We start from the raw sequence: 16,027 nt of genomic DNA on the forward strand, positions 1-16,027 counted from the left end.
GAGAGAGAGAGAGAGCGAGACGAAAAACCCCCAACACCTTCCTCCAAAGCTCCCCCGCACTCTTTCCCGCTGGCCATAAGAACGTCCGCGCCGATCTCGCGGCACGACAATATTTCAGGGGTAGTCTAAACCCTGGCCGTGCGCATTCAGCATCTCCTTTCTTTCTCTCTCTTTCTTTTTATTCCTTTCGCGACAGTAAAGCACCGACTGTTTCTTGTTGCTCGCTTTGCGTAACGACAAGAGAAGAGGCCACACATCTGTTGCTGTTGCTAGCGTAGATGTAGCGCGATTTGACATCCGGTCCGTGTGTATTTCTCTTGTCTTTAACGTTTCTTTTCGTACCAGTTTCGATGGCTTGATACTGTCTCAGTCTTGCCAGCTGCCGGATAAAAGTCCGGCCCGTTTGTACACGTCGCATAGCGGCACGTTGACCTAATGGAGTGTAAACGTCGCCGTGAAAACGTCCTTCGGGTTGGAGAGAGAAAAAAAAGCAGTGGCTGGAGAGAGGGGCAGGGGTCAATGGGCGTTCGGGTGAGTTGAGGGAGTACTTAAAGAAAGAAAGAAAGAAAGAAAGAAAGAAAGAACAATAGGCGGTGGCGTCGCTTTCTTTCGAACAAGGGCGATTATCGAGAGTTATGACAAATGGGGCGGCGACCGAAAACTGCCGCCGACGACCGCTCGAGTGGTTTGCGTGTGTGCCTGTGTGTGTGTGTGTGGGTGTGTGTGTGTGGGTGTTTGTATACGGCGGGGTGCGGATCGCGAAAGGGATTGGCGACCAGCGCAGTCAACAAGCGACGCGAGCGCTCACCAACAGATGCCCGCAGAGATCGGGGAAAGCGTTCGTCGACATCTATGCACGTTGGTTTCAGACGCTGGTGATTCATGTGCATAAGACAAAACAAAAGAAAGGCTATTACGTCGCCTTAATTGCCACAGTTGAACGACTGTAATGAGGTACAACATTACCAGAATAGGCGAAACCAAGCCTTTCGTTACCGCTGCCTCGCGCGTGGGCTAGCGTTGGAAACCGCATTTAAGACCATCGCGTGGACAGATATCGCACGCTGGTATCTGTATACGATAGTTTCTAGGATCCACTCGCTTGTCCCTTCTTTCTTTTTTTCGTCGACGCCAACAACGAAGTCGGATGAGCGGTCTTCATGGTGCTGTCGCATTGGATAAGATTGGGGAAGGCGACTTAGAGGGATGTCTTAAGCGGCGTCCGAGACAGTCTTAACAAATCAATGACGGCGGAACCGACTATACGGAAACGCAACGACACAACGACGTTTCGCATGTCTCGTATACAATGTGCACCCCACTTACTGATAGAGTGGTCGAGCCGCCGGCCGCCACGGACTGCCGCCGCCATAGAATTTCCCACTATACCACCTAGACGGAAATCTGGCGCCACCGTCTATGGGAGTTTCTTAAGGGGCACCGTGCCGTCATGGGAATGACGGTATATGTGCCTGCGAAGCTCTGTGTCTGTGTCTGTGGCTGGTGTTGTAAGAGGCTTCGTCTAAAACGTGGATATGGATACATAAATAACGCGTTCTGAAAGTAAAACCTTCATAAAATGTTTCCATTCACTCATATTACATCTTTACTCACCTGCAATGCATGACGAAAATGCCGCCATCACAAGTCGTCGCAGCAGAGGGCGACGAGGGCACTGTTGCAGTTTTCAAAGGCTACAGAATTGGACAAGCGGCTGTAGCACAAGCTGGTTCATAGTGCTGCAAGTGCTACTGTGCCGTGCGGTGACAGTGTGCGGCGACAGTGACCAACTGTGATTGTATGTCTGTGCTTTTTTTCTTTCTTTATCTCTACTTTGTTACCACTTTACCTCCCCCTCCCCTCTTTGCCCAGCGCAGGGTAGCAAACCGGATCTTCCCCTCTGGTTAACGTCCCTGCCTTTCCCCTTTACTCTATATCTTAATGCATGACGAAGGGAAGAAAAGCAAGAACACACGACAAACTGTTTCAAAGCGAGCGTGAATCTTGTCGTCTGTCCTCCAACTTTAGCGGTCCGCTGATACTTTTTACGTATCATATAATTGTACGTGCAAATAGCAAGTTCTCATAGTTAAACAAAACATGTTTTTGTGTAACAATAAAGGTAAAACAGCTTTTTACGTGCTGTTTTAGTAGAGAATGAATCATTGTGCCAGACGGAACGAAGCTTGCCTGGCTCTCTGAGAACGATGCCAATTTGAAGTCACAATATATCAGCATTCTCATGCATACCACAGCGCAGCAGCGCCTCCAGATTTCCCTCTATACGTAATATAGTGAGAAACTCTATGGCCGCCGCGGACTGCGCCAGCGTCGACTAGTGGTATAGCTAAGGGATTCGAGAGCTGTTGGCTATGCGTGACACTAGTGAACCTGCGGTATGTGGCCACCCGACAACCTTACTGCTGTTTTCAGCGGCCCACGCAGAACTCGAAGCGAAAAAAAGTAGATTTCGTCGCCATCGTTTGAGAGTGAATTGCAGGGTCAAACCAAATGGGACGCGAAGTTAATCGCGAAAAGTGGTCCGGAATCAATTGTCATCGATGTGAGCAAGGGCGGATATGGGAACAGCGATTTCAGCGCGACTATGTGAGGAAGGAACAAACAAACATTGAGTAAGAAAAAAAAACATGTTTAAATACTCCTACTATAGACGACCCCCCGACATGTGTTCCTGTGCTCGGCAACGCTTGTCTGAATTCCTGGCGACGCAATGTTCACGAAGTGTGTTTCATCGTCGTTCTACGTGTGCAGTCAAAAGCAGCGAGTTGCGACCAGGTAACTGTCTGCTTTAGGGGCCTTCGGGAGGCTTGGCTCACCGACGGGCTTGACGTCCGAACAGAATTCAATACCCGAAGCTTTTTTTTTCTTTTTTCAGCCGGCAAAAAAAAAAAAGAAAAGAACGATGTTCTGTGCATGGGTGAGATTTCGACAACCGTACGACTCACGTTTTGCTCCACCACCTTGCGCGCTAAAACGCTCGACACGCCGGTCGAGCGGAACCACGGTGCATATGAAAACATACGGTTCTAATGGCCAGGTCAAGAGAAACAAATTTCAAGCCTACGACAATATGACGCCACCTCAGTTTTAAACAAATGTGGCCACACATTATTTCGCTTTCCGCCGGAAGTGTTCCCTCATCACACAGGTGGCGCTAATGCCCATGAGCCACCGATCAATGAATCGCCAAGTTTTTTTTTTTTTTTTAACGTGTGGGTTTCTATGGAAGCTTCATTACTAGGTGTATTTACTTTGCTAAATGTCCGGGCAGATATCGCGATAAGGCCGCGACTACGCCGCATAGACGTTTGGTGGTGCTTGTAGATAACGGGTCTCGAACCCAACTGCTATACCACTCACTAGGCGACGCTGACGCAGTCTGGAGGACGGAAGCGGCCCGCCCAACCATTCCAGATACTTGCGATTCACACTATAACGCGGCGTTTAAAACTGGTCGGATGCAAATTCAGTTCTTTGTCCTGGCAAGTAAACGCGACGTTAAACATGACAACGACGGCGACGAAAGCGGTAATAGCTATCGCAAATATTAACCACTCGTTATGACACTATTCAGGTATACCATAAAGGAAGAAAGACGAAAAAAGAAAGGCAAAGAAGGAAAGGCAGAAGTGCTAACCAAGGCCGTGCCTGATTGGCTACCCTATGCACTTAGAGGGAATTGATAGGTAAGAAAGAGGAAAAATATAACAGATAATAAAGAGCCAGTCGCTGACAGCATGCTTGCAGAGGAGAATTCACCGGCAGTCACAGGAGGTCGTTCAGTCCAGTCGCCTCAATAAATGCCCAATACGGCAATACGGACCAATACGGCAATGCGGTGATACGGCCCAATACGGCGATACCAATTCTAATATTGCCATTCGCAATGAGCAATCTAGCTTGCAGCATAATAAACGGCAGCTAAGTGAGCCTTCCTAAAATAAAAAGAAAGAAAGAAAGAAGGAAAGAAAGAAAGAACATTTCCGATAGACACAACGATATTCTCCAGCTGGCTCATTCGAGGAGCGCCAGCAGTTGTCATGCTGTCCCGGTGATCTTGCGAGATCGCACACGGCCACGGCAGGTGATACGAGAGTATGCTCACAGTGAGCGCCAAAAAAGGGGTCCAGACCCGCGGCCAGGTCGAATCGAATCGACCATTAAGCTATCGCGAAGTCAAAGCAGGTAGGAGAGAGAGACAGAGAGAGAAATAACGCGGTACATTTAACCCCGGTAAAGAGACTGTCAGGCATCGTACATTATAGCCCGCGCTGACGCACACAACTCTTCGTGCCGGACGAAGGGTGTACCGAATGTTCACGAATGCACTCCGTGCGTTTCTACACGTCGTAGAGTCAGGAGGTCACCATACTGATCTCTTTTTTTCAGGGCTTGGAATATGTATCGCGCCATCTCAGAATCAACTGCGTTGTCTATAGGCTATAGCTTTATTTTACTTTCCCATAAAAAATAATAATATGACATTGCGTTGCGTGACCTTCTGTTGCAATGAATGTGATTTCTGTTGAAATGTAGCTGAATGTCACGTATGACTTGCACGACGAATCGCAGAGTATAGCAACAGACGGAGCATCTCCATGTACTCCTTATATATCTAGCGTACGCGTCTTTTTGTTTCTTTATTATTTATTATTTATTTATTTAATATTTTTCTTTTTCCGGGCTCCCGTCGTTCATTAAATACCGACTCGCGCCCCAGCGCTTAGCCTTGAGGCGTAGCAAACGAAGCCTAAAAAAAAAACGAAAAAGTGACAGCGCTGCACGCCCGTTCACTGCCAAGTATTGTACGCGCGAGAATATGGTACTATACACGAGAGTCAGCTCGGTCAGAGAGCGCCGCTTTTCGCACCCGGCGGTGGCGCTGCGTTTATGCGGGACACTCCCGTCGACCCGTGCCTAATTTTTTTCTCTGATTTTTTCCCCCCGTCCAACAATCCCCCCATGCACTCTGACGATCGCGTGCGAACGCTCCATTTGGCCGCGTATGCGATCGAACCCGCAAACTTCTCTAAGCTATAAGCCGTCGCCGCCGCCGCCCGCTCCGCCTCCTCTCCCTTATCGCACTCTCCCAGCCTCTCCACAGCTTCCAGCGCTTCGTCGAGAGCGTTGGAAGCAAACGGCGATACACTACGTATGTAACCCCGACAAGCCGGCAGCCCCACAGCTGCCCCATGCGACGTATAGACAGTTTTATTATCATCTTTTTTTTTCTTTTTGTAGAGAACGGTGAACTTGTTCGTCTCGATATAATAGAAGCGGGCTGCGTTAGCGTCAGCTCCCGCAAATCGTTCCGATCGTTAGAGATGCGTGGTAGTGATATCTGCAACGCTAAGGTTTCGTTGCCTTTAATTGCATTCCATTTCCTGCGGGTTCTTTTTTTGTTGCCTGCATTTTTCGCGAACATTTGCATGGCCTTTAACCGACACTCACAATGCCTGTTTGTACTCTAGTCGGGTACAATAAAAGTAGATTGAGTGAGATTAATTTTTTTTTTTTTGTAGCTGGCGAAAATAGCGGCTACTATAACCGCGGTAAGGGCGAAGGTTTATTTCAGATTTCTGGTGTTTTATCGTTTTATTATTCTCGATAGATAGACACTAGCTTGCACCTTGTACTCCATGTTGTTCTTCTGGGTCCGAAGTAAACTTGTAATTAACAATACATTGCTTTAATAACTAAGCAGTTTATTTGTCTAGAGATAATGCAATGTCCGCATTGAGCAGCATGCTATACCAACTAGCTCGGTCTGCAATGTGAACAATTTAATCTTGACTCTAAAAACAATTGCACCTTTTGAGATGTATATTTGTCCCGCAGCGATAATCGTCATCTGCCTCGCTTGCATTTCCTTTCTTGAAAACGCGGCGCTCGCTACTTTCCTGTAGAGAACGTGATGTCACGCTGATAACACGCATGCCACTCGTGACCTGGTATAGCACCCGGCTCGCAGCGTTAAGGAAAGGAAGTACGGGCAAGACAGATGTCAATTATTGTTGTGGGACAAGATACGGCCCGAAGGGTGCAAAATTTTTTGAAAGAGTGCTCTTGAAGAAACCGGCGACACAGTAGTTGACAAAACGATTTCAGACTCAAAATCAATGACGTCGGGACGATATGGGACGAGAACATTGCGGTGACGTCACCACCCGTATTCGGTATCATTGTCTATTCTACTTCGCAACCACCTTTGAAGAAGCTCAACTCACAAAATAAAGCTCAATTTATTAATCATGTTTGGCGTCCCTTTGAAGAACCACAGTTAGCCGATATAAATGACAAGTTCTGCCTTACAGCGTTTGACTGCCAAATGAGAGAGAGAGAGAGAGAGAGAGAGAGAGAGAGAGAGAGAGAGGTGGGGGGGGGCTATCGCAGCGCTGCATCCTTCGTAGAAGTTCGCTAGCTTAACGAGAGCACGTGTTCATTTCGTCTCTCATAACGTTTTCCGTGTCGTTACGCATGGCAACAGTAAGTATAGAACAGAGAGAAAGGCAGAGATACAAATGAGAGAAAGGCAGAGAGGTTAACCAGAGTTAAAGCCTACGGTTTTCTACCCTGCACTAGGGGAAGGGAAAGTAAAGACGGAAAGGAGAGCGAAAAAATAAAGAAAAAGGAGTAGATCATTATAGTCTTTCCAATAGGCCACTAAAGAACAACCAACACACAAAGTGTCCAGCTCAAAGCAGTCGTTACGCGCCCAGTTCAAACTTCTACAGGCGCAACAAGTCCCCGCGCTTTGTCAGCGAATAGGTTTTAAACCTGCATCGACAGAGTTGCAATGTACAGCCGTCGTGTATAGTTCGACCGCGGAACGCGACAGAAAGAAGTTAGCAGCTCCTCACAAAGCCAGCACGACCCCGCGGCTGTCCACACTACACGGTGTATGGCCGGATTAGTTGTGCACGTTCGATCTTTCGGAAACAGTACAACAAACCGGTCGAGCATAACGAAACGAGGTTATAGATCGACAAGCGACGAAAGTGCTCCTGGACAATCTATCAAGGGGCCCGTCACGACAACGCGCTCGAACTAGCCGAGAAATGAACGGGTCGTGCCGCACGACGTCGCCCTGAGACTGCTCGGTTATTCATCATGCGACAACGAGTAACTGCTTCAGGTAAAGTGAATGTATAAAGGGGGGGGGGGGGTCATTCGATTCTGCTGTCGTAACCACGGCGATAGAAGGACGGAGAGCGACCACAGCGAGTTAGCGGTTGCAGAGTGTATGTTCAATACAGCGTGGCTTTTAATGTACACACTGTATGTCTATGGACTTAATGTGCTTCATATGTTGGGGGTATTATATATATATATATATATATATATATATATATGAAATTTTGTGGGTGGAAATCGGGTTTTATTTTCAAAGAGAAAAACGAGGACCAATCGATGGTTTTGTCGTCTCGCAGCTCGAAGTTGGAGAATTTCGTCTTAACTTTCACGAACGATTGGCTAAGGCGACGTGGACGTGAAGTCCCTTATAGTAACGAGTAATGACTAAGTGAGCTGCTCGGAAATAATGTGACGAACTTTGCTATACAAATTTTCGTTGGGAGCCGTTATTTACGCAAGAAGCCAAACAAACAAACAAACAAACAAACAGATGTCTTCGGCGATCCCATATCTGCTCAGTTCTCTGCCTTTTCTTTAACAAAATGAAATAAACGAAAGTACCCATATCACACACGCGCCTGCTTCCCGGGAGGTGCCACACCATTTCCTCTCCTTGCGAGCCCTTGTCGGCGTAGACTACCATAATGACCATTTCCGTGCACACTTGAGAGCTGTGTGGCCTTTTACCGTAGTCTCTCGTCTTGTTTTACTACTTGGCGCAATACGGTCTTGCAACAAACGTAACTGAATAACAGCCAGCGCAGTCTATCACCCTTCTTTGAACGTAACATATAGTTGGGCAAGGATCCTCTTAACGTCGCAGCAATAGCGCTCACAACGCAGACAAACGTCAGCCAAACATAAAGGTCAGCAAGTTCTGAAAACACTTGTTGCTGCACAGCGACAAAAAAAAAATAATAATAATAATAATAATTTATTAGTAGTAGTACTATTTTAGTGACTCTTCTTATTAGTACTATTTTCGTAACCAACGCTGGGGTGACGGCAATAAAATTGTATTTTTGAAAGGAGCTTTTGCAATACACTCTCTGTCGTATCATAATAAACGTCTTACAGCGAAATATCCAAAATAAATTCTCCGATAACGACTGAATACTGGTAAGCGCTATTCTAGGACGGGACAGAAGATATACACAGATATACAGGACAAGCGCTCTACTGTCCCGCCTTAGAATTGCGCATGCCAGTATTCACTTGTGAAGCATGAACCACTAGCCGAGCAACAAATTTTGTTAAACTTTTGAATGAATTGTTTACCACTCTGAATAAAGTTATTAGCACTCTCCGTTTAGATCATAAAAATAGCCCCGTACGAACAGCAATTGCTCCAGAACTGGAACAAGAACGCTTGTCTCATGTCAATGTTTCAGCGTTCTTGTCTGTTATTGAACACTCGCAAATTCAAACCACCCTATGTCCCATCGCTGACCTGCTGCTAAAACCATCGTACAGCCGCACAAGTAAATGCAAGACGTTCGCCAACTACATCGCCATCTAGCCAAGAACAACGGGGGTCGATATAAACATAAAAGGTTTCAAAAAGAGGTCAATCTAAGTGTAATACTCGACAAACGATCAAGCTACTTGTCTTTACAAGCGAAGTAAGGAAAATGTCAAATAAAATAAAATATAAATATAAAAAAAACGCAACAATGACCAACAACGTGCTGCCGTGCTGACCAAGTAGGTGATCCATTACGCGACAACGAAGGCGGGCTACGCTCGGAAAAGGTGCGAGAGGGTCATTTGATATCGTGACCGTTACGACGAAAGGAAGTGCGATGACCCGGGCGATTTTCAGGGTCGTTGAATGAAGAGTACGTCCATAACGTACCGCGTCGCAGGCCCTTTTTAATTCCTCCGTCTATATTTGCATAAGACGGAAACAACCATTAACGTTACCCCCCTCTCCGTCCATTTTCCCTCTGGCAAGACACGAGTCGTCGACTCCTCAGAAATACGACATCCGACGGGGAGAACTACGCGTCCGGAACGGCGAGGTCTTTGCAGCTGGCGCCATCTATGGGGAGAACCATGAACTCCGTCGATAGCGTTCACTTTTCTGTTTCGTTTTTTTTTTTTCTCCCCCGTTTCCCGCATTTTTAAGAAGTTTGCGCACTCACAAGTCGTCAACAATGTTCCAATGTCTATTAGGTTAGAAAAACAATACGGTAAAAACAAATTATAGCCAACTAGCTACACGTATGTCAGAGGCATCGGTTTTAAGAAAATTCGCAAGCATCAACGTCCTTTTCTCAGCACCTGCGAGATATTTTCTCTGGCAAGAATCACATGAGTACTTATTTAAACTTATTTAAATGAATTGACTTTCAGAACAACGCCTGCCATTTTGTTCTCTCAAGCTTGTCTAGAAATGCCCCGCTCTCGAAGTGGGCGAATAAAAAAAAAAAAGAAGAAAATGTAAAAGAAAAAATACGTCACGTTTACAATACCACAACACTGGCGCAAGCAGCACCATAGAAAGGTCCACACACAAATTACCATTATAACTAAAGTTGACTTTGTCAAAATAAATTAAATTTCGGGCCTTAACGCCCTGAAACTGCACGGTTATGAGGAACGCTGTGGTCTCCCCTATTCATTTCGACCACGGGAGGTTCTTTAACGTTTCGCTCAAATCACAGTACACGAGCGTTTTTAGATTCCGCCCTTCATCGGAAGGCGGATATCCAACCTACGACCTCACGCTCGGCAGTAGAAAAGAGACATACAACTGAGAGATCGCCGCGGGTGTGTGTTTAGATTAATAGAAATACACGCCAGTTTAATTGTAACGAACGTCACTTCTGCCTGCTGTATCAGACTGGACACCCAGGGTGTCTACTCATAGAAAAGAAGAGGTGAAACGCAGATACATGCTCCGATTAGAAAACCGCTCAACCAGTTCTTATCAGATCTGTTCCATTTAAAAGAGAAAGCTAAACTATACCAACTGCGCAAGCAGAATTATAATCTAGGGTCAGAATTATTTTATTCAAATTGTAAAAAAGTTAGTTTAAGAAAAAACTGAAGCAAGAAGTCAATAAATCTCTAACTCTGCTCCAAAAAGAGATATCGCAGTTATGTAAAACTGCGTCCAAACGGACAAACTTGATAGATGAATTCACAGCTTATGTGGAAACCTTACAAAGGTGAGGAGAGTTTCGCGAAATCCCTACTCGCAATTTAGCGCTATACATTTCGGAATTTGTTTTACGCATCAATTTTCTACGATTTACATGCGTCGATGCGTGCAGTTTACGTAATTTTCCTGTATATTTTTTCGTTCCCGAGTCGCACAGTTTCAAACTTGATGCTTCATTTACAATTACATTTGTTCAATTTTCACGTGTTGTTTTTAAAAGAAAGCATGGGCCTGCCGCCAAGCTTGGCGCAGGTGTCGTCTAGTGAAACAATTTGTCCGTTCCCAGAGAACTCCCAAAGCCACGATTAAAGTTGAAAATAAAACGAAAACAAATAAAATTCTGTGGCTTTAAGCGCCAAAAGCACGCTACTCCACGACAACCTGCAGTTCTTTAACGTGTACCTAAACAGAAGCACACGAGCGTTTTTTTTTTTTTCTGCATTTCGCCTCCATCGGAATGCGGCTGCCGCAATCGAACCCTCGACTGTCAGCAGCTCAAAGTCATAGCCACTGAGGTAACGAAGCGAGTAACAGGTGAGGCTTCCTAAAAGCTTAGGCTCGGTGCCAACTCCGATTATCTTACTGTAATACGTGGGAAGCGCAGAAGTGCTTTGATGAGGCAACGACTGGACCGATCTGAATATAATTTGTTGCATTTGAGGTTAGATAGATAGATAGATAGATAGATAGATAGATAGATAGATAGATAGATAGATAGATAGATAGATAGATAGATAGATAGATAGATAGATAGATAGATAGATAGATAGATAGATAAACTGCCACTGACTTTATGAAGCAGACTCTTGATTCAGGGCCTAGAACTTCTTGACAAAAAAAATCGCCGAAAATCGGCAAGCTTAAAAAAATAGGGGGGAAATAGAACGCAAAAGTTTCCAAATCCGCGCATCTGCACCTAATGCAGATATCGTGCTTCTATATACTACATCCATTAGAGCATCTAAGGCGCACGAATTTGATACGTGAATTGACACTTTACGTGCAGATGTTACAACGTTTACGAGGGTTCCGCGTATGTCCTACTCGCAAATTAGTGGTATATTTCAGAACAGCGTATGATGCACCAATTTCGTCTGCTTTAGACGTACTGTTAGTTGCCATTTACAAAATGGGGTATCATTTTCCATTGCTGAGCTGAGACTTGATATTTCAGATTATATTTTTAAAATTAATTTTGCAATTACCGACTTTTGCAAAAGAACAAATGGAAAAAAAGAAAAGACTGCATGAACGAAAAATTCCTAAATCTTCTTTTTTTTTCTTTTAAACGCAACTTCCTCATTAAAATCGCCGAAGTGGTTGCTGAGAAAAAAAAAGCGATGTCTCGGTTGTCATGTATATATATAGGATCGCCCGGGCTAAAACTCCCATCTTATATATGTCGGCTTTTTTCTTTTTTTTTTTTTGGCTGCTTGAACCAATTGAGTAATCATCGTTGCTTGGCCACTCGGGCATAACCACACCCACAACAGCTTCCACCACATTTTCAACGCCGAAACGCTGTAGTCTCCGGGTGCTGACACAGAATACTCATGTACAACGAAACTATAGACCGGTATACGCGGTATACGTATACGCGACCGGTATACGCGGTATACGCGCTCGTCCTGTGTCATTCCACTCCGTCGTCGTCGTCTTGTTCGCGCTGTTCCCATTATGAATGTATACCAACTCGCCCAACTTTCCACTTTATTACATAGTCTATTCGTCTTTTGGAACGGTTCGTAAGCCGCCGCGTTTTTCCTGCGGGCACATTTCCGCCTCGTGGCTTGGCAAGACAATGATCAGTTGATTAATAATGATAATTGCGAGTATTCGAAATGATAATTGTGTAGGCCAGATGCAGTCAAACGAATACGCGCATCAAGAAGTTTACTAATAGGACTCGGGTGAACACATCAGCTGGCGATGGTTGCGTTTTGCGACTCATTTAACCTTTTCTTCGCTCTGCTTACGAAGGAACGTAGATAGGCGCGCCGACTCGCACGACAGATTAAGGTGCTCCCAAACTAGCCTCCCGCTGATAAAAATTTCGCGAAGCAAAACGCAGGGGGCGTTAAAATGTTCGAGCGACTCGGTTATGCATGCTCAGCGAGGCGCATCCCGGGGAAAATGTGTGGAGCTTCGTCATGTGATCTGAAGCCTGGGAATGGGTGGGAAAAAAAACAGCGTAATTCGCAAAGGCAAGCGAAAGATTCGCTTAAACCGATCCCCGCAGCGTCCGGGATCAACAACTATTCCTTCCCTTTCTTTCTTTTTTTGTTCGTCGACCGATAACGTGCTGCCATACAGCGATGACAGTGCGCGTTAGGTGATCACCGCCACATTTCGCCATGTCGGCACGGTCCAGCGGATTTCCATTCATCATTCTGGAGAGGCAGTCTTGTTACTGCCTCTCAGCGGCCAGGCTGCTGAGAAACAACGGAAATATATACGCCGCTTGTTTCAAAGACATCACGAAGAAAACTATACGCATGCAAGGGCGTCGGCGATATATTAACTGCATCGTAATGTATTGGCGAGACGGCACTTCAGCGAGTTCCCCCGTGGCACACATCACGAACGCGTTATCAAAAATGCTAAATTGTTCAAACTAATATCCCTTTCTTGCTTTGCATGCTTCCGGGCATTTTAGGAGAGGGCTATCTTTCGAAGAAAAGAAAGAAAATAAAACTATATGGGCTCATTATTCGCAGTGAGGTTGATCACACAAAGAATAAAAAGGGAAACGACCATATTTTGTACCAAGCACACTAAGCCTTCGCCTTAATTACCGCGGCAACTAGGTCAACCAGCTCTTCAAGTCTGCTTTCTTGGCGCAATAAAAGAAGTGACCGTTTAAGAACAATGCCCCATTACGGCTTGAGAAGGAGGTAGCAAGTTGTACGGCTAGATATTATCCAATTTATCTAACGAAGAAACAGTAATGAATCCGCGTGGGGCAGCGTAAGCGAGCGCGGGCTGTTAGGGACGTTGCAGGCGGGACGAGTCTGAATTCGTTAATTCAAATCACAGCGCGGCGTGCATAGGAAGCAGAACGCGTATATGCAAATGAGAACGTTTCTTCCGTCGGTTTTCTTACCCGATGCTTAACCCCATTTTAAGTGTAGCGGGAATTTAATCGTTGCAGAGAGCGAGGTGCTCGAGTACGCTAATTCTCGCCCGGCAGCGAAGCAGATGTAAACGCGGCGCGTGTTCGTTGAACTAAACCTAACCATTTCTTGTAGCAACGTCGTGCATTAGTAATACATTTCCCATGAAGAAAACGTTAAATCCAACGCTTAGTGTCTTCGGGCCACGAAACATCCGTTTGGGCAGGTTCACATTTGCACTCTCGCCTCAACAAGAAAAAGAAAAAAAAAAGCGCGAGCAGAGCTTTATGCGGCAACCAGCGCGCTGATCAGCTTATTCCATTCGAACGCATTGAATACGGACTGTAGACTCACCCAGTCTTTAACGGCAGGCCAAGGATTGTCTCTGTTGATCCGCAAGCACGTCTCTGGAACACGTGTTCGCACTTAATTCCGCCCGAGTTTTGGACGTAGAAACAACACACTTCCGAAGATCGCGAAAGAACTCGGTCGGTGGAGGCCGCTCAATCACGCGGACAAGCACAGCCGACCGAAGAAGGCGGCCAAACACAGGGAAGCGGTCTCACAGGCGGGAAGATAGAAGCACTTGACAAGTGATTTATCGAAAGAGTGCGACTCGGTTATGAAAGGACCTCGTGGCTCGTTGCGCCGCGACGTCGTTACTCGGCAGTTGATAGGTTCGTTTGCAGCAGCGAGCACGACTTTCCAAGAAGCACGTGGCGCGCACGCTTCTGGGCGCCGTCGTCTGTTCCGGAGCGAGGGATGCGGGCGGAGCAGATGCGCACGCAGAGCTCCGTGGTAGATGAGGAACGACGGTTCAGGGTGTCAACTGTTTCGGTACAAATCAGGAACTGACACAGCAAGCAACACGTGTCACGGCGCAGCAGACGACAGCGACGGCCCAAACGGAACAGGTGGTGCTCCGTGGCCAGACGACCACGACAGTTCAGGCCGTCGTCTGCTCCTGTTTCAAATAGAAACTCACAGACCAGCAGAAGCGCGTGGCACGGCGCGGCAAACGGCTACGACGGTCTCTATCGTCTGTACTCAGGTCAGAAGAGCAAACACGTTTGGCGCACGGCACAGCAGACGACGTCAGCGGCAGCGCCAATGAGTGTCACTGGGGCGCGGACTCCGGGTCGCGAGCGCGCGTTTCGAACGCCCGTTCGGTACTCCGGGGCTCAGCTGATACCAACATCGCCGGACACGGAGTGACGCTGCAGACGACGCCGGCGCTGACCGCTCGACGGCTCCGGCGCGCTCCCATTGGCCGCGCCGGCTTCGGCAAGGGTGCGACGCCTGGCGGTCGTCGCCAGAACCGGCTCGAGCGCCCGCGACGCCGAAGACGATGATGCTGGCTTGGAAGAGGAGAGCGGCACGCGATGAAAGTGCGGTTCGCGGCGCGCGGCGCGAGTAAGCGGAGCGGCAGTGACTCTCTCGCGGAGCTCGGTTGCACGGAGTAGACGTTTGCGAATGAACACAGCTGCCCGATCGCCACTGTTGTTAATTGCTAAGTCACTGACGTAGTAAGCTGCGCTGTTGCGCTGACTTTGGGCCCATATTCGCGAAACGTTTGTTATTTAGGAGAGTTACCTAATTTCCTAGGATTACGGCTCCCGTCAGCGATGATAGAGATATGATGCGATTGATGGCGCCATAGGTGTGGATAGTGTCTGCCCTGGGCAGACACTGTGAATATCTTGTCGATAAACAAAGGTGTCATTAGATTTCAGATGAATCAAGTTGCGGGAACTGGCTCGCATTTAGGAGAAAATAAATGGGAATCTGTGACGTCAATCTAATCTTACGGCACCGAGTTTTACATGCAATGGTGAAGAAAACAGGTAGTTTATGCTTTATTTTTGCCAGTAATTATCAGTGTTCATCCGCTGAATAAAGGAAATGAAATTAGCTATGTAAGGTTGTATGGCGCATTAGGAAATGATGATATTATACGCACACCACAAGGTAACATTTCACAGCTATATGGTCGAAGTAGCAAACTTTATTAATGCACATAAAATCCTCTAAAAGTCAGAAATATAGCCAAACAGAGAACTGAACGTTTTCTGATAAATTAATAGATCGGTGAAGTGAAATTAGACATTATAAAACTTGAATTGCAGGAAATCACTACAACTATAAAATGATTTTCTGTTGCTTCGAAGCGTATCAATAAAGTCGTTCTTAACGCATCTTTACCAACATTCAGAAAGTACAAATGGGTATACTCTTCGACAGGATAACTATTTAGGAAGCATAAGCAAGAGAAATGTGTAGACTAACGTTTGTTGCAATGGTCGCTTATGCTTTAGTATCACGGATCATGGAAAAAGATAGTTTACAAAAAAGCAGCCGCGGTCAGATATTGGTTGGGGAGGAGGATAACGAGATCAGAGAAACGAAGATATGGGCAGTCAACATTGCGGTGTACCTAAAGCGTTTCGGTTGTGTCTTGATTGGCACCAAAATTCCAGCACAGTATGAAATGACTGAAGTGCGCGGATAGACCAAGGCCTACCCTTGACTCAAAGACGCACTCAGATACGGGCCGACATGATAACCACACAAGTGCTATAATTTATTATAGCCT

General features: G+C 46.4%; 1 protein-coding gene across 4 annotated transcripts in view; it reads right to left on the reverse strand.

Annotated features, from left to right (window-relative positions):
• The window catches only part of LOC142560123 (latrophilin Cirl-like), an 848,550-nt gene that overhangs the window by 507,309 nt on the left and 325,214 nt on the right, over positions 1–16,027 (reverse strand). Inside the window, exon 1 of one of the 4 annotated variants that reach the window (XM_075671954.1) lies at positions 13,789–14,607. The exons of the other annotated variants lie outside the window; for them this stretch is intronic. The gene's annotated coding sequence lies outside the window, so the exon portion shown is untranslated. Of the gene's footprint in view, positions 1–13,788; positions 14,608–16,027 lie in introns of those variants that run through there. 4 annotated transcript variants of the gene reach the window in all.

This window comes from Dermacentor variabilis, chromosome 10, assembly GCF_050947875.1.
Source record: "Dermacentor variabilis isolate Ectoservices chromosome 10, ASM5094787v1, whole genome shotgun sequence".
Lineage (NCBI taxonomy): Eukaryota > Metazoa > Arthropoda > Arachnida > Ixodida > Ixodidae > Dermacentor > Dermacentor variabilis.